The sequence below is a fragment of the Helianthus annuus genome, chromosome 1 (assembly GCF_002127325.2).
Source record: "Helianthus annuus cultivar XRQ/B chromosome 1, HanXRQr2.0-SUNRISE, whole genome shotgun sequence".
Classification (NCBI taxonomy): domain Eukaryota; kingdom Viridiplantae; phylum Streptophyta; class Magnoliopsida; order Asterales; family Asteraceae; genus Helianthus; species Helianthus annuus.
Genome location: NC_035433.2, coordinates 82172160 through 82193003, shown reverse-complemented (window position 1 = coordinate 82193003; position 20844 = coordinate 82172160).

The following is a 20844-nucleotide window of genomic DNA, read 5'->3' as shown; positions in this document are numbered from 1 at the left end:
CACGCACATCAGAACCTCAGAGGTTTTTGAAAGAAGAATAGTGAAGGAGACACAAAGAAATCGGACCAAAAGGGGTAGTAAATGGTAGGTCACGGTTTAAAAAAAAATAAAATAAAAAAAATAAATAAAACTCGGTCCTCGTTTGGGAAACTCGGACACCAGTTGGGTTAGGAAAAAAATCGGACCCCTTTTTTCTTACATTGAGGGGGAGATCAGAGACGAAAGACAGCGGGTAATTGGTGGATTTGTGAAGATACGAGATTGGATCTTGAAGATTCAAGATGAAATGATTTCAGACACTCGGTTGAAGACTCTGATCAAGATGGTGGATGTACTTTTACAAAGTTCAGTTTGTTATTAACTTATCGAACTGAGCTTCATGTCTTTGTGAAGTTTGAAGTGTTCAAGATTGAGCATTGGAAATCCAATGTTTCTTTCTGCTACCGGTTAGGTTTGAAGATTAATGTATCGAGCGATATTCCTACATGTGGTTGTAGGTCGGTTCGCGTTAACTTGATTCGGGAGAGGCGTGTCATAGGGTAAGCTATCTTCCAGTCCAAATCTTTTGAGAATCTCGTGGACATACTTCGTCTGATGCACGTACGTCCCGGTTTTTTCTTGACTCACTTGAAGACCTAAAAAGAAGGATAACTCGCCCATCGCGCTCATTTCAAACTTTGACTTCATCACCGCTTCGAACTCACGACACAATTCTTCATTTGAAGAACCAAAAATTATGTCATCAACATAAATTTGCACGATCAGAAAATCTCCCCCTTTCTTCAAAATGAACAGTGTGGAGTCAATCGCACCACGCGAGAACCCATGCTCCAAAAGATGCTTTGACAACGTCTCGTACCATGCTCGAGGGGCCTGATGGAGACCGTAGAGAGCCTTGTCCAACAAATAGACTTTGTTGTCTAACCTTGGAGCTTCGAAACCCGGTGGTTGGGACACATACACAGTTTCATGCAATTTCCCGTAAAGGAAGGCGCTTTTCACATCCAACTGATAGACTTTGATACGCATGTGTGCAGCAAAGGCTTGAAACAAACGAATAGCTTCCAGTCTTGCCACCAGTGCATAAACTTCGGTATAATCAATCCCTTCCTCCTGATTGAAGCCTTGAACAACCAACCGTGCTTTGTTTCTGACAACGACACCCTTATCGTCTTTCTTGCACTTGAAAACCTATTTCGTGTTGATTGCATGCTGGCCTTTTGGAAGATCGACCAAATTCCACACCTTTAACTTGTCGAACTGAGCTAACTCTTCTTGCATCGCCTCACACCAAGAATTATCCTTCAGAGCCATTTGATAGTTCTTCGGCTCTATCTGAGAGATAAAACATTCATGCAGGCTAAGATTGTAGATTTCTTCTTTCTTGATAGCAGAGAACAGACATTGCATCTCTGAAATACTCCTTCGCGTTTGCACTCCAGCGTTTGGATTCCCAATAATATTATCAACAGGATGATGAATATTTGTTCTAGGAACTGGGATTGCCGGAGCTTGAAGATTGTTTCCCAAATTCGACTGAATCTCCCCCTTAGCATTTGCATTACTACTAGAAGCTTCACCATTACCAGAAGACGCAACAACATTTGGATATGCTGAAAAGTCAACGTATAGATCACCACTTGTAGTTTGAGCAGCTGCATTGGGGATCTGCTCAGCAACAACATCATTTACGATCGAAGAATCAGCGACTGGAACATTCGAAGACACATTAGTAGGAATACTTGCTCTCCAGCTCGCATCCACTTCATCTTTGTTCACAAGATGTGTGTATACAACCTCCGAATCTTCTTCTGAAACATCAGGAAGATCAAACGAATCAAACAATTTATCATAATCATATCCGCTTTTGGGACCGAATTCGGACGGTGGAGGATCAAAACTCAAAGGAGTTATGTCAAACACGATCTCCACTATTCGCTTCTTGATGTTATAAACGCGTTTGTTTGGAGTTCCATTGGCATAACCCAAAAAGAACCCAATTTCACCAATTTCCCCCATTTTCGGAGTATCTTTGGTGCGTTTGATAACACACTTAATCCCAAAAGGCTGAAAACCAGATAGGTTCGGTTTCCTGTTTTCAAGCAATTCATAACACGTTTTATCTTCTCTTTTGACAGTAAGCACATGATTTAACACATACCATGCAGTGTTTACCGCCTCGGCCCAGAAGAAAATTGGCAATTTTGATTCAGAAAGCATAGTGCGGGCCACCTCAATCAGGGTACGATTCTTCCGTTCTGCAACTCCGTTCTGTTGAGGAACATATGGAGCGCTGAACTGATGAATTATTCCCATTTCCCGACATAACTCATCCATAGACTGATTTTTAAACTCAGTGTCGTTGTCACTTCGGATTTTCTTAATAGGAAGTGAATAGTTTTTCTCAAGTTGTTTGAATAAGTCTCTTAAAATACCAGCAGTTTGATCCTTATTTTTTAAGAAAAATACCCATGAGTAACGTGAGAAATCGTCAGTGACAACTAAGCAATAAGACATTCCACCAATGCTAGCAACATGGATCGGGCCGAAAAGATCCATGTGAAGCAATTCAAGTGGTTTTTGGATTGAGTTAACTGTTTTCGGTTTATGAGGCTTTCGTTTGATTTTTCCTTTTTCACATGATTCACATTTGTTGTGCATATTGAAACTACGTAAAGGAACCCCCAACACCAAGTTGTTTTTCACTAAGTGGTTCATTTTTCGTAGATGCACGTGGCCCATTCTCCTATGCCAGAGATACGATTGATCTTCAGTCACCTTCGAAAGTAGACATGTCGCTGGAGCAGATGAGTTAACCAACGGGCGCATATCCATGACATATGTGTTATTCACCCTTGGAGCCCTCATAACGATCCAATCTTCAGGAACAACAAATCCCGGACGCAAGACGAAGCAAGCTTTATCAGTGAACAACATCGTGTACTTGTTATCACAGATTTGAGAAACCGACATCAAGTTATGCTTCAGTTCTTCAAAATAGTTCACTTTATGCAGCGTGATTTTTCCATTTGACACAGAGCCTTCACCGGTCATGTATCCACCCTTTTCACCGGCAAAGTTCACATAACCACCACGGATTTGTTTAAAATTGTTCAATAATTCTTTATTTCCTGTCATGTGTCTGGAACAGCCACTATCGATATACCAAATATAGATAGCCCTCTTCAGCTGCTCCTACACTCCCCAACAAGAATTTAGTTAGAGTGTGGGACCCAAGCCATGATGGTCTTGGGTCGTCCTGATTCGTCAACATAAGAAAACTCTTTGAAATAACCATCATCGCCTCTGTGTCCACCATTTCCATTTCGGAAATTGTTGGAGTGAGTCCCCGCAAATCGTGGATTATACGGAGTTGACGATCTGTTGGTATAACCAGAGTTTCCATACCTTCGGCTTCCATAGTTTTGGTAACTGTAATTTTGATTCCTGGATGGCTCAAAATTCCTACCAAATCTAGGAGCATCTTCATGTCTTGAGAATGATCGTGGATGATTATCCGAATGCGGTCTTTGATTTGGAAATCGGGGGGGGGGGTGACGCATTTCGATCATTCACGAATCTGTTTTGTGCATGAGGTCTAACATAGTTGCTGTTCGAACCTCCAGAACGTTGCTCATTCTCAACTGTTTGGAAAGTGACATGATTTTGCCGTCTGTGAGGGGTTTTCTCACGAGTATCATGTCTCTGAGGCACATTTTCTGATCTGTCCCCATGGTTAATAACAACAGGTTTCTCCTCTTGATCCTGATTTTGTTGTGATTTAACATTTGGTTTGATAACTGGTTTTACTTCTTGTTTAATCACTTTGTTTTTCTCAACCTTCTGATTTTTACTATTTTTCTTTTCAACATTAACTGCTTCATTTTGTGGTTTTTCAACAAAAGGTTTCTTTTGATCAGGATCAACAAGAGATTTACCCTTGTCATCTGGACAGTCTGCTGCTAAGTGTCCTTTCCCACGACACTTGTAGCATTTGCGAATTTTCGCAGCATTCTTTGGACGTTCCTCGTGAGTGGTCGAAGATGATGAGTCGTTGGTGGAATTTCTCAAAATTTGGTTCACAAACTGAGAGTTGGAACCTGTCTCGATTTTTACTTCTTCTTTGATAAAATCCTCCCCTTTAACAAACTCAGTTTTAGGAACATTTTTCAAACCCTTTTTATTTTTCCCACGTGACTTTGGTTTCGACTTCTCATTTTGAACTTGATTAAGCATTTCCAAAATCTTATTGCTTATCAAATTTTCAATGTTTTCAAGATTTACTTCATTTTTCTTTGAAACTCCACTCATGTTCGACTGATTTGAGTCAGTAACTTCATCTGGCTCAGATTCTGACTCACTTTGTGGTTCAACCGTCAGAGGAGTCTTTGGCACAAAATTTGCCAATTCAGGGTCAATGCTTGGCATTGATGTATAGTTATGGTTTACCGGAGGAGGCACCTTAGTATAACCAATGCCGAACATTTCTTCCTCAGATTCTTTGAGACGTTGGCTGTTAATACAGAAATTCATCACTTCGGATGAATCCCTGAATTTTTCAATCTTTCGTTGCAAATCTAAAATCAGATTATCTTTTTCCAGAATGATTTTGTTCTTTTCCAAAACACAATTTTGATTCATTTCAAGTTCAGATTTTAATTCCTGATTTCTAAGATTACCCACAGCCACAAGTCTCTCAAATTCAGAGATATCATTTTTCAGTGCTTTTATCTTAATTCGGTGTTCTTTATCCGAATTAGACAAAACAGCAATGAGTTCTCTGGATTTTTCTAAATCTGCAATTAAGTTTGTGTTATGAAGTGCATATCTATCAATCTTAGTCACAAACTCAACACATCTAGCACATCGCTTATCTACAGAAGATGATTTTACCTCAATGCCAGCCATGAATGCACAAGCCTCGTTTTCTATGGAGTTTTCTTCCAATCTTTTAGCTTCTGCATCCGCAAATTGCTGCATTTCAGCTGTGGAGATGTTGAATTCAAAGCGTTCTGCCTTTTCTCCATCTTCTGTCTTGCTAGACTTCTCAACAGACTCTTCAATCGAGGGATCTTCATTTTCAGCAACATTCCCGGAGTCCAATTCTTCCCCAATAACCTCAGCTACAACTGCAAGTTCCTCAATGCTACTCTCTTCGACAATCTCCTCACACACTTCTTCGTTCACAATTTCAGTTATAAATGCTTGTGACACAGTAGCTCCCGAAATGTCTTCCAAAGCACAACCCCAGTCATAAGGCTCAGTCACATTCTGTAGAGGTTGAGCCACCATAGCATTGTTTGTCGAAGGTGTAAGATTGTCAGACCCACTTGAACGAGTACTTGAGTTAGAGGTAGCCGTTAAAGCATTGTTGTGAGGTCTTGAATTACTTCCTCGAGAATTGTTATCAGATCTTTCCATTTTCGGCTTTCGACAATCACGTGCGAAATGACCGTAGATACCGCAGTTGTAACATTTTACTTTGGACATGTCGACTCCCATTCGAGTCTTTGTCTGACCTCCTATGAACTTCCTACCCGTCTTCAACAGAAACTTCTTCGCTCTACGGACTAACAGTGCCATATTGAGTTGTAGATCAAGTTCTTCCATTTCCTCTTGATCTATCTGATCAAAGTCCTCATCAAGACTTGACGGTTCAACGAGCTTTCCAAGACAGAAGTTCTCGTAGGCAGTCATGAAGGACGCCAACAGACTCATGTTTTCTTCAATCACCTTTAAACAGCTTGCATCTATCTTAGGAATGTTCAGGCTTGTTCCTTGAGATTTCTGAGCTCCACTAGAAGAGTACATCCCTTGATTTGAATTGTTTGTTCCACCTGAACTGTCATTGTTGCTTATGAAGGCGTGTTCACTTGCAGGACCTTCATTCTCCGAATACAAGGCGACACCGACACCGACACCACCATTACTACCCTTATCCGTTGGTTTCGAAGCCTTATATAACTGAGGATCTTGGATCTTCTCGAAATCAGATGCTTGATTTTCCATATTCCAAACGTAACCCCTCAGCTTCTGAACAGCTTCTTCCAATGAAAGCTCTTCGTAGAGAACACCCTCTCTGATCAAAGCGGTGTACATATTCCATTCTCTTGAAAGACAATTCAGAAACTTCTCAACCTTCTCGAATTCAGTGTAGATACCCTCTTGACTTCTATCAAGTTCGCTCAGCAGATGATAAAAACGATTCACTGTGTCATCAAATGATTCATTCTTCAAAGCCTTGAACACGACGAATTGAGTCTTCAAACGTTCGAGACGTCGTTTCTTGTACATTTCGTTTCCTTCATATCGCTGGATCATACTATCCCACAATTCCTTTGAGCTATTTCTCTTACGGAACGTATGAAGTATAGATTGTGTCATTGCCATTGTTATCATTGACATAGCTTTCTCTTCACAATCATAGAATTTCTTCTGATCGTCAGTGAGAGCCAGATACGTATCAATCGTCAACGTACGTACTGGAGTAGCTCCACATCCTTTAACGATACACAACCAGATTTTGATGTCTTTTGCTCGCACATATCTTTCAAAACGCTCCTTCCACTCAGGAAAATCAAGCTCGTTTATTAACAAAGGAGGTTTGTCGCTACTTCCTACCTCAGCATTGTGCTTGAGGTTTTGCACCATTGCAGTGAGATTGTTGTTTGCCATTTCAGAAAACAACAAAGAACTTCCAAGCACGAATGTGTCACAGTAGACCTTTTCTAAGATCAAACTCGGAGCGAAAACACGGAATGAAGTGTCTGAGCCTTAATCAGAGTGTGAAAAACCCGGATCACAGAACCTGAAATAAAACACAAACCAGAAAGCTCGGACACTACGCTGTTAGAATTTTAAACTCAGACTACGCTGTTAGAAACTTAAACTCGGACTCCAAGATTTTAAACTATTAAACTTCGGACTTAATTTACTATTATAAAAAAAAAAAAAATCGGACACTATCAATAATATAGTTGATAAAATTCGGACTACTTAGACTAAAGAACTCGGACTCAATCTATATGGGAAAATTCGGACTCAACAAATCTCAGACTAGAGTTTAAAAAGTCGGAACCACCTTATAAAATAATAAAGAAGTCGGACCTATGAAACTCTAACTTAACTAATAAAACAATCAAAGGTCGGACCTAATGTAATATAAAATACTCGGACTACTAAGGCAATATATAAAAATTCGGACCTCTATATATCTATACTAAAAACTCGGACAGACAAAAAAAATCGGACCCCTTTTATTAAAGGTCGGACCCCCCCCCCTTTTTTTTAACTCATGGTGTGAGTTACGAAAACTCGGACCTTCATTATGTTTTGATAAAGGTCGGCCATGATTTTCTTTCAAAGAAGTCGGACCCAGGTAAATTTTAAATTTCCACTTACACCCCTAAACTCCTCTCAATTTAACGAATTAGAGGTTTTAAAGAACACATCTTTTACATGAGATAGGAAAATATCACTGCTTGGTACAAGAATTTTTTCGACTTCCTTACCTGATGAATTTTCTCACAAACACTTAGGTAAATCTTACACGACCGATTTTTCATGAGGAAAACTTATTTTAAGCTTACCGAACTTGATATTTAATATCTTATTGAATTATTTTCACAACCCTAGAGTATTCTAAATAAGTTAACTCGCACATAGAAACAAGAAAGCAAAATCTTTTTGAGATTTTTCAATTTTTGACTGAATGGAAAATAAACCTAGAACGTATTTACACTAATTATCTTTTTTGTGAAATCGGAGCAAAGGAATCATATCGGTTTTACTGTCAGTACCCAACACAAGAACCATAGCTTTTAGCTTTAATCTTTTAGAATGATGTTGACAGTTCAAGACGTTCAACGGTATTGTGGTCCACTTAAGTTTTAGCACGCTTTCGAACCCTGTTTTCGAGATATGGAATTAAGTGTATTAATAGCTGACAGTAACTATGTTTACCCACCTCAGAATATACTCCCGTATCAAGGTATGCACGAGGGATCATCTTACTGGTGAGTATACCATTTATCATCTGTTTTGACGTATAAGCTAATGTGAGATACTCACTTATTTGGGATTGAAAACAAGTCCTTTGTGATAGAATCACTTATTGAGGAGGAACTTGAATTTCAGATGCAACGGGCACAGGAGCAAGTCCGTGAACAGGTTAGTACCATCGTACAGACAAAGAGACGAACTTGACTCCCGCATGATTTTGTGGGACATGTGATTGTTTATCACTTATTTGGGTCGAATGCATCATGTACTAAGGTATTTACACGTATGGATGGTATCATGGAAGATCTAGACTTGCGTCCCCGTTGTTTTCCGGTAAAAGAAACAACCATGATACCCAGATGATAAACAGCATAAAGACCACGTATCTCAGAACCTCGGCAATCTATCAAAGGAAATTACGGTACCAAGACCATATATCCGAGAGATGCGCCACACGAGTTACGCAGTTCATTATGTTTATATACCAAAGACAGGTTCTTATTTACGCGTAAAACCTACCGAAGCAACATATAATGAAGCTGTCATATTTAACAGTTAATTTCATATATATATATATATATATATATATATATAGCCATAGTCCTGCACCAGATACGACTAAACGATGTACTATCATTTCCCTTATATCTCAACACGATTTCATTTTAAATTTTTCAAATGTTTTTGTATTTTTCTGAAATTTATCCTACAACTAAGTAAAATATTTTTGGAGTTTTTCAATTTTTCGAAAGCGGTAAGAACTGTACAGAAAAGATAAAATAAAGTTTCTATGCGAGTTTTGAAAGCATTTTACTCAGGGTTGATCATGCCAATCATTCGGACCAGATTTTCAAATCTAGCCCGATCGAATGTTTTCGTAAACAGGTCGGCAAGATTATCCAAGGTGTCTACCCTAACCACTTCTATTAAACCCTTCTCAGCACAGTCGCAAATAAAATGATGCTTAACATCTATGTGCTTAGTGCGTGAGTGATTAACTGGATTGTTTGTTATGGAAATGGCAGAGTTATTATCGACAAGGATAGGAGTTCGAGTAAAATTCAAACCGTAGTCCCTCATTTGCTGCTGAATCCACAAAACCTGAGCACAACAACTTGAAGCAGCAATGTACTCGGCCTCGCACGTGGATAGAGAATCGGCAACTTGCTTTTTGCATTGCCAAGAGACAAGACGATTTCCAAGAAGTTGTGCGCCGCCAGAGGTTGACTTTCTATTCAGCCGGCACCCTCCGAAATCTGCGTCAGCATATGCGATCAAATCCAGACCACCTTCAGCTGGATACCACAATCCAAGCTTAGGCGTCCCTTTCAGATATCTGAAAATACGCTTGACTGCTTTCAAATGAGACTCCTTCGGAGTTGATTGGTACCTAGCACACAAACAAACAGAGAACATAATATCTGGTCGTGAAGCAGTAAGATACATCAGTGAACCTATCATTGCTCCATATGGTAAATACAAAACTCTGACCTTAGTCCTATACAAAAAACTCTGACTAAGGAAATCCTCCTAAAACTTGGACAAGTTGTCCCTAGGAATATCTTGGGACTAATTTTGACCATATGTACAATAAAGACCCTAATAAATTGGAAGACTTGCACTTATCACTAATATAGTTGATAAAATTCGGACTACTTAGACTAAAGAACTCGGACTCAATCTATATGGGAAAATTCGGACTCAACAAATCTCGGACTAGAGTTTAAAAAGTCGGAACCACCTTATAAAATAATAAAGAAGTCGGACCTATGAAACTCTAACTTAACTAATAAAACAATCAAAGGTCGGACCTAATGTAATATAAAATACTCGGACTACTAATGCAATATATAAAAATTCGGACCTCTATATATCTATACTAAAAACTCGGACAGACAAGAAAAGTCGGACCCTTATTAACTAAAGGTCGGACTATCTAAACACTATAAAAATCGGACTACCTTAAACACTATAAAAGTCGGACTCGAACTATTAACTAAAGGTCGGACTAAAACTAAAGATAAAACTCGGATACTAATTAACCTAAAAAAGAAAATTCGGACGAATCTAAAGGAAAAACTCAGACTCTGAATATCTCTAAAAGGAAAATTCGGACAAGGACAAAGGTCGGACTGAAGGATTTGAAACTCAGACAAGTTTCAAAACTCAGAAGAAACCAATCTTCGGACTATCTCCCCAATGTGACTACACACTGGTTCAACAATAACCCGGAGACACAAACACAAGGTGTAAACCACGGACCAAGCTTCCAAAGATCAAACTCAGAATCTTTTTCACCTTCAACCTCTGTATGAACAAGAAACAAAAACCCTTGTAAAACCCAGATGAAGAAAACACTAAAAATCACCAAACTACTCAAAATCCATCATCAAATCACTAGATATGAATGAAGAGTCATGAATAAAACACAAAAACTCACTAAACTCTCACTAAACCCAATCAAAATATGAACTTTTCTCACCAAAACCTTCAAACTAAGAAACACCTACAGTAGTATGAGCACACTGCTCTGATACCACTTGTTAGGCCTCCTAATCCAAGATCTCACTCAGCTAAAGCAACCAACAGGTGTGCGGAATCCACCTGATGATCAACCACTGCAGATGAAACACTAGAATGCAAGGATTTGAGAGAGAAATCAAGAATACACTGAGTATTCTTGATGAAGATGAATGACGTCACTCACACAAAGCAGCCGCCAGACAAAACACAATGATTAGGGTTAGGTGCACAGAATTTCACACAGAATCGCCTACCTTGTCTATTCCATATTAAAGTATATATACAAGGCAAAGCCCGGACTTTCAAGACTAACTAGAAAGCTCGGACATAACAGATAGCACAAAGCTCAGACCTTTTGCCTAGACAAAACTCAGACAAAAGCTACACATACAAAACTCTGACCTTAGTCCTATACAAAAAACTCTGACTAAGGAAATCCTCCTAAAACTTGGACAAGTTGTCCCTAGGAACATCTTGGGACTAATTTTGACCATATGTACAATAAAGACCATAATAAATTGGAAGACTTGCACTTATCACTAAAAGTGCATTAACATGGACTGATCTAGCAATTTGTGTAAAACCTCAGGGACGAATTTAACAATTTTCTCTTTAATATGTGTAATACACATGGTTTTTAAGATATGACTCTTTTTTAAATCTATTCAACACGTGTAACATACGAGGTTTTCAAGGATGTAATTTTTTTTATTATTTGGTAGATTTATTCAATCCGATTATACACGAGTTTTTTAAAGATACGACGTTTTTAGTATTTAGTATACAAAATTACATTTATTTAATTTGTGTAATGCACAAGGTTTTTAGAGATACGACGTTTTTAGTATTTGATATACAAAATTACATTTATTTAACCCGTACAATACACATGGTTTTTAAAGATATAACTTTTTTTATTTATTTGATACATAAAATTACATTTATTTAACCCGTACAATATACGGGGTTCATAAAGATATAACTTTTTATTATTTAATATATAAAATTACATTTATTCAATTCGTGTAATACACGGGGTTCTAACCTAGTTACATATAATTAAAACGTAAACTTAAAATATTACTTATAACTTATAACATTACACATAAGTAAAGCTTAAAATTTAAAACATTACATAAAATTAAAATCATAAAACCTAAAAATCTACAACTTAAATATAGTTCGCAAAAATACGCCACGCCGCTATGTGGGTGAAATCCTTGTCGAAATGGTGCTTGTAGTCAATACAAGCAATTTGAATAAGCTCGTCCTTCGAGAGCTCGTTGTTGAGGTTTGGCAGATTCAAGAATGTGACACAGAATCTAGAAATTTGGTAACGGATGTGGAATCTGTAAATATAAGAATCATTTTGAATTTGATATATTTGTTATTAATTTTTTCGGTTGGGTAAATATAATATCATGTAAGTTTCGAGTTGAATGGTATATTTGAAATTGGTTCTTTGTTGAATGCCTGGTTTGTATACAATGACTTTATAGAATGCAATTTAAGCAATTGGGCGAGTATGTAATGGAGATATCGTTGTTTCATATTTTTTTTTTTAAATAAAATAAATTGTTTTCATTAATATTTGCATATGCTTGTGTGATAGGTTGTCATTTATGTGATGCAGACTTGAGATCCACATGTCTCCAGGTATGTTTAACTCTGGATTTTATTTATTTATTTTGAATTACTCCTGCTATATTACATTAATTATTCTAAATTGTTTTTTTTTTTTTTTTTGCGATATTTGAAACTAGGGTTGGCATATCGTGTATTCCTGTACACGATAATACACGATACACAAAATCTCATACACTAACACGACACGATAAGGTTTCGTGTCCAGTTTTCCATACACGAACACGAAATATTTTTTAACAGGTATACACGATAATTACCTGTTAATATCTGTTTACGAATGTTTCAATAATTACGTATCTGGGAACCTGTTTAGTGAATCAAAAGTTGCCAAAAGTTCACAATAGGCTTAAATAATACATAAACGCAAGTTCACATGTGTCTTTCTTCTCAAATCTTCAATTCAAAGTTCAAATTGAAACCGGGACTTCCCCACATGGCAACTCTGGATAACTGGATTAAATACACTAAGTATTCTTAGGTCAAATTGGCAAATTTGGAGGGAGCAAATCTGGAAGGAGCCATTTTAGCGGTTTGTTAAAAATACAAGGTTTAAGGTATAGTGTGTGAGGAAACTTTTGATTAATTCTTGTTTTACTTTCTTAGGGTGCTAAAATGAGTAAAGCCAGTTTGAAGGGTGCAAATCTTCAACATGCTTGTCTTCTCGGTGTTGATCTTCAGGATGTAGTAACATTGGTATCTTGTAGTCTATCATACACATCCCATAAAAGTTTTGAGATAATCGGTTTCTTGAAAGCAAGACCATTTGTCAAACTACTAAAATGCTCTTTAGTAGTGACAAATTGATGTTAGTTACTCAGTTTTTTTACTATTGTAACTTTTGTTTTAATCTTATAGTGTTTGGAAGGTGCGAATTTACAAGGGGCAACTAGGTAACGATGTTTTCGAATGCATTAGTTATCTAATCATGAAGAATCAAAGGGCTTGTAGTTAGTGGTATCAAGGTGTATACTTAATGGTCTTCTTCCCCAAGTGATTGAGCCTTTGAGTCCTATGGTGGACAAAGATATACGAGTCGGATTGGAGGCTAAGTAAGTTAGTCGTTATAATCATCAAAACAATTTTATTTGTAACGAGAAGATCAGTCAATTATCTACTACATATGGAAATCAAACTCAAAATTTTAAATTATAAGGGCACTAAGGGCGGTCCGAGATGGAGGTGCCATCACGCGTGGAATGCAAGGGAACACCGCCGCCGATCATGTTTATCACGCGTGGATCTTATCACGCGTTATAGCCATCACGCGTGAAGAACTTGATTCAATTCAATTTTGTTTTGTTTTTTTAATGATTTTGATACTGTGTGGTGAGTGATGGAATAATGTTTGATGACATGACGGAACTTGATTGGAAGTTGTGAGTGGGTGATAACTGATGAGTGATGATAACCCCTACCCCTTAATTCCTACATTCTAGGAGTTTAAAAACTCAAACAAATATTAAAACTCAAATTTTCCACAAGGACTAAACTCTATCAAGTTTTACAAGAAAAAAAAAGAGCTTTATGTTGTTCTATAAATCATCAACACACATATTATATTTTATGCATATATTCTGTTTACTAACTTAACTTAGGGGGATCGGGGCACATTCGGGGAGTCTCTTCGGGGACATGCTTGCCGATTAGGGGGGTATCGCCATCAAGGCGGTGAGGTAGGAGAGAGGGAGGAAATCGGTGGGAATTCACCGAAGAGAGGGGAGGAGTGGACCAATGAAAAATTTCCTTTTTTTTTTAATAAAAAACCAAGTCACCTAAGAGGGGAGTGCCGCCATCAATTTAGGGTGTTAGGTGAGTTTAAGAGGGGAGTTGACGTGGCACACGAGGTTTGGTTAAGCGTAAGAGAGGGGACTCCCCTCTTAGGGGAGTGCCCCTTACACCCTTACAAAATAACCAATTTTTACAATACTCAAATTTCTCCGGACTCGTTGCCTTAGATAGTTGTACTAACGAACGATACACCATTTGAGTCTTGTGTTCTTTTAGGTTGTAGCCCAAATTGTCTATTGCTCAAACTATTTAGTTATTAACTTAGCCCAACTTGAATTTGGATATTAGCCCACCAATTAATTAAATCCAGTTGGTTACATGATTTCTTTTTCCCCTAAGCTTTTTGACAAATTTCAACTTTATTATTTAGATCTTTTTCCATCATATTAAGGCATGTTTGGCTAAAATTTTCCAACCAACTTATTGACTTAATCAAAAAGCCAATAAGCACTTTTAGTATTTGTCAAATGCAAAAGTCCTTTTCAAAATAACTTTTTGAGAATGAGAAAAAGTTATCAAAAATTCATTTTTGAAAAATTAGAATCTTGTGACTTTTTAAACTAACTTATTGACTTATTAGCTTTTAGCCATTTTACATCAATAAGCTAAGCCAAACACTTTTTAAAAAACAACTTATTGACTTATTAGCTTTTCCTACCCCATAAGCTAATCCAAACACTTTTTTCAAAAACTCCTTTTCAAAAAGTCATAAGTCAATAAGTTTTTTTCTCAAAAGTCCTTTTTAACTTAAATAAGTTTAGCCAAACATGCCCTAAATATTGGCAATTATTACAATTTACAAATTAAATGAGTGAGTTCAATTAGATGGATTAGACCATGTGTAGTGATTTAGCTCAATAATGCCTCCACCATGGGGCGTTTTGCGACATGTGGCAGTCCAGTCAGCATGGGCATTATTGGGGGTTATTGCAAAAGTGCCGTAGTGGGAATAATGCCCAATAACGCCCCTTCCAATCATTAAACAATTTTTTTAATTAAAAACTTAAAATACTTCATTAAATTAAAAAAAAATACAATACTAGAAATAAAAAAAAAATAAAATTTGACTAAATTAAAAAAAATACACTAGTTTTCGTCTTCGCTTTCTTCACCCTCGCCAACTTCGTCTTCCTTGTTCTCCGTTTCTTCCTCACCCTCAGGTGGTACATACCGAACCGACCATGCGTGTTGTACCAAATCAACCATTAACTGGGAATGGTACGGTTCGTAACGCAACTCTCGCGCATTATTCACTCTTTCTTCCATTGACGCCTGTGGATGGTCCTCTTGAACAACTTCTGGCACATAATTCTGGCATATCGCCTTTCCTTCGTCTTCCAAAATCATGTTGTGCATGATTATACAAGCGTACATAGCATCTCTCATTTTTGCTTGCTTCATGCACGACAATGATTTTTCAAATATTGCCAGCGTTGTTTAAGAACCCCAAAGCATCTCTCAATGTCTTTTCGTGAAGACTCTTGAACCTTTTTAAAGTATGCTCTTTTTTCATCAGTAGGATCACTAAACGTCTTCACAAAAATCGAATACCTAGGATAAATTCCGTCTCTCAAATAATATCCATAAGGGTAGTAGTTTCCATTTGCGTAAAACGACGCTTTTGAAGCTTTGTCAGAAATCCACTCCTCTAACAACGGAGATTGTTCAAAAACATTGATATCATTGCATGACCCGACCACGCCAAAGTAAGCCGACCAAACCTAAAGGTCCTGTGAAGCAACCGCCTGAAGAATAACAGTGGGTCCTTTTTGGTCACTTCGTGTGTGTTGGCCTCGCCATGCGGTCGGGCAGTTATCCTAACGCCAATGCATGCAATCTATGCTCCCGATCATACGGGGCAAACCATGCTCCGCCGAATGTACCTCGTAGATCTTTTGATGGTCGTCCCATGTGGGCGTTCTAAGATAACGCGCACCATACACATCAATAATATCTTTATAAAAAAACATACACAAACATAAGCTTCAAAAAAAAATTGTAAACATTATAGTAAAGTATAGGAACTGTACCGCGACAAAAATGCTCCAAGGTGTCTCGCGTTATTTTCTCGCCCATTTTTAGATACTCGTCGTTGATGTCGGTTGTATTTCCATAAGCAAGGATTCGTAACGCCGACGTACACTTTTGGATACCGGTAAATCCAAGTGCCCCTCTCGCATCCGGTTTTTGTTTAAAATAATCGTAGTTGGCTTCCAAGTAGTCGACGATGCGTACAAACAACCGCTTACTCATTCGGAAACGACGCCTAAACATTTGGTTCGAAAATGTCGGCGCCTCATCAAAATAATCTTTCATCAAACGATCGTGTGCCGCGCGTCGGTCTCGTTCAATATAACCTCTTTTATTTTTTTCTGGTTCGGGGCGACGACAATGCTTCACATATCTCACCGCTAGTTGACAAGCACCCGTAATCGCCTCTTGCTCGACCTCCTCATCGGTGGAATCATCGCCATCCGCAAAAAAACTCTTTGAAGTAAAAATTTACCATGGATGAAGAACTAGGGGAATCCATTAATTTTTATAAAATGGGAGTGTTTTTGAGAGAGTTTTTGAGAGAGTTTTGATTATATTTGAAAGAGTTTATATATATATATATACATATATATATATATATATACATATATATATATATACATATATATATATATATATATACATATATATATATATATATAAACTAGCCGTTTATAAACTAGCCGTTACTAGTTTTTGATTGGCAGGTCAAACTTCTCGCGGCGTGGTTAAAACAACGCTTTTTCAATTTTTTTCAAAAAAAAACGCCAAACAACGCCTATATGTAAAGGGGGTGCGTTTTTCAGAGTTTTTTTTTGAATTAAAAAAAAAAACGCCCCACTACGGGGGGTCTTAGACCATGTGTAGTGGTTTAGCTCAATAATGCCCCCACCATGGGGCGTTTTGCGACACGTGGCAGTCCAGTCAGTCAGCATGGGGCATTATTGGGGTTTATTGCAAAAGTGCCGTAGTGGGAATAATGCCCAATAACGCCCCTTCCAATCATTAAACAATTATTTTTTAATTAAAAACTTAAAATACTTCATTAAATTAAAAAATACAATACTAGAAATAAAAAAAATCCGACTAAATTAAAAAAAAACACTAGTTTTCGTCTTCGCTTTCTTCACCCTCGCCAACTTCGTCTTCCTCGTCCTCCGTTTCTTCCTTACCCTCAGGTAGTACATACCGAACCGACCATGCGTGTTGTACCAAATCAACCATTAACTTGGAATGGTACGGTTCGTAACGCAACTCTCGCGCATTATTCACTCTTTCTTCCATTGACGCCTGTGGATGGTCCTCTTGAACGGCTTCTGGCACATAATTCTGGCATATCGCCTTTCCATCGTCTTCGAAAATCATGTTGTGCATGATTATACAAGCTTACATAGCATCTCTCATTTTTTGCTTGCTCCATGCACGACAAGGATTTTTCAAATATTACCAGCGTTGTTTAAGAACCCCAAAGCATCTCTCAAAGTCTTTTCGTGAAGACTCTTGAACCTTTTTAAAGTATGCTCTTTTTTCATCAATAGGATCTGTCACACCCTCAAAATCCACATGCGGAGTACCACTGCGAGGCGTGTGACATGACCAGGATCCAGCCACCAATTATACTGACAGTGGTTAATAGTAAGAATGTTTGCCAACCTTACTGGTTAGTAGCCGTTACTAGTTTTTGATTGGCTGGTCAAACTTCTCGCGGCGTGGTTAAAACAACGCTTTTTCATTTTTTTTTCAAAAAAAACCCCAAACAACGCCTATATGTAAAGGGGGTGCGTTTTTCAGCGTTTTTTTTTTAATTTAAAAAAAAACGCCCCACTACGGGGGGTCTTAGACCATGTGTAGTGGTTTAGCTCAATAATGCCCCCACCATGGGGCGTTTTGCGACACGTGGCAGTCCAGTCAGCATAGGGCATTATTGGGGGTTATTGCAAAAGTGTCGTAGTGGGAATAATGCCCAATAACGCCCCTTCCAATCATTAAACAATTATTTTTTTAATTAAAAACTTAAAATACTTCATTAAATTAAAAAAATACAATACTAGAAATAAAAAAAATCCGACTAAATTAAAAAAAAAAACACCAGTTTTCGTCTTCGCTTTCTTCACCCTCGCCAACTTCGTCTTCCTCGTCCTCCATTTCTTCCTCACCCTCAGGTAGTACATACCGAACCGACCATGCGTGTTGTACCAAATCAACTATTAACTGGGAATGGTACGGTTCGTAACGCAACTCTCGCGCATTATTCACTCTTTCTTCCATTGACGCCTGTGGATGGTCCTCTTGAACGGCTTCTGGCACATAATTCTGGCATATTATACAAGCGTTGTGCATGATTATACAAGCGTACATAGCATCTCTCATTTTTGCTTGCTCCATGCACGACAATGATTTTTCAAATATTGCCAGCGTTGTTTAAGAACCCCAAAGCATCTCTCAATGTCTTTTCGTGAAGACTCTTGAACCTTTTTAAAGTATGCTCTTTTTTCATCAGTAGGATCACTAAACGTCTTCATGAAAATCGAATACCTAGGATGAATTCCGTCGCTCAAATAATATCCATAAGGGTAGTAGTTTCCATTTGCGTAAAACGACGCTTTTGAAGCTTTGTCAGAAATCCACTCCTCTAACAAAGGATATTGTTCAAAAACATTGATATCATTGCATGACCCGACCACGCCAAAGTAAGCCGACCAAACCTAAAGGTCCTGTGAAGCAACCGCCTGAAGAATAACAGTGGGTCCTTTTTGGTCACTCCGTGTGTGTTGGCCTCGCCATGCGGTCAAGCAGTTATCCTAACGCCAATGCATGCAATCTATGCTCCCGATCATACGAGGCAAACCATGCTCCGCCGAATGTACCTCGTAGATCTTTTGATGGTCGTCCCATGTGGGCGTTCTTCTAAGATAACGCGCACCATACACATCAATAATACCTTTATAAAAAAACATACACAAACATAAGCTTCAAAAAAAATTGTAAACATTATAGTGAAGTATAGGAACTGTACCGCGACAAAAATGCTCCAAGGTGTCTCGCGTTGTTTTCTCGCCCATTTTTAGATACTCGTCGTTGATGTCGGTTGTATTTCCATAAGCAAGGATTCGTAACGCCGACGTACACTTTTGGATACCGGTAAATCCAAGTGCCCCTCTCGCATCCGGTTTTTGTTTAAAATAATCGTAGTTGGCTTCCAAGTAGTCGACGATGCGTACAAACAACCGCTTACTCATTCGGAAACGACGCCTAAACATTTGGTTCGAAAATGTCGGCGCCTCATCAAAATAATCTTTCATCAAACGATCGTGTGCCGCGCGTCGGTCTCGTTCAATATAACCTCTTTTATTTTTTTTCTGGTTCGGGGCGACGACAATGCTTCACATATCTCACCGCTAGTTGACAAGCACCCGTAATCGCCTCTTGCTCGACCTCCTCATCGGTGGAATCATCGCCATCCGCAAAAAAACTCTTTGAAGTAAAAATTTACCATGGATGAAGAACTAGGGGAATCCATTAATTTTTATAAAATGGGAGTGTTTTTGAGAGAGTTTTTGAGAGAGTTTTGATTATATTTGAAAGAGTTTATATATATATATATATATATATATATAGGTAAAAGGTTAGAGAATATATATATATATATATATATATATATATATAAACTAGCCGTTTATAAACTAGCCGTTACTAGTTTTTGATTGGCAGGTCAAACTTCTCGCGGCGTGGTTAAAACAACGATTTTTCAATTTTTTTCAAAAAAAAAAAACGCCAAACAACGCCTATATGTAAAGGGGGGTGCGTTTTTCAGAGTTTTTTTTTTAATTAAAAAAAACGCCCCACTACGGGGGGTCTTAGACCATGTGTAGTGGTTAGCTCAATAATGCCCCCACCATGGGGCGTTTTGCGACACGTGGCAGTCCAGTCAGTCAGCATGGGGCATTATTGGGGTTTATTGCAAAAGTGCCGTAGTGGGAATAATGCCCAATAACGCCCCTTTCAATCTTTAAACAATTATTTGTTTTAGTTAAAAACTTAAAATACTTCATTAAATTAAAAAAATACAATACTAGAAATAAAAAAAATCCGACTAAATTAAAAAAAAACACTAGTTTTCGTCTTCGCTTTCTTCACCCTCGCCAACTTCGTCTTCCTCGTCCTCCGTTTCTTCCTCACCCTCAGGTAGTACATACCGAACCGACCATGCGTGTTGTACCAAATCAACCATTAACTTGGAATGGTACGGTTCGTAACGCAACTCTCGCGCATTATTCACTCTTTCTTCCATTGACGCCTGTGGATGGTCCTCTTGAACGGCTTCTGGCACATAATTCTGGCATATCGCCTTTCCTTCATCTTCGAAAATCATGTTGTGCATGATTATACAAGCGTACATAGCATCTCTCATTTTTTGCTTGCTCCATGCACGACAAGGATTTTTCAAATATTGCCAGCGTTGTTTAAGAACCCCAAAGCATCTCTCAAGGTCTTTTCGTGAAGACTCTTGAACCTTTTTAAAGTATGATCTTTTTTCATCAATAGGATCTGTCACACCCTCAAAATCCACATGCGGAGTACCACCACGAGGCGTGTGGCATGACCAGGATCCAGCCACCAATTATACTGAGCAGTGGCTAATAGTAAGAATGTTTGCCAACCTTACTGGTTAGTAATTATCATAGTTAAAGTTCAAAAGTTCAAGTTCAAATAACAGTTTAAGTAAGTAGCGGAAGCATAGAAAAAAGAGTTTAAACAAAGTTCATAGTTCAGGTTGATTTAGAACCCAACACATGAGTTAAGACGACCACTACACATCCCCAAGCTGCAAGCTCCTGAGTTACTGGGTAC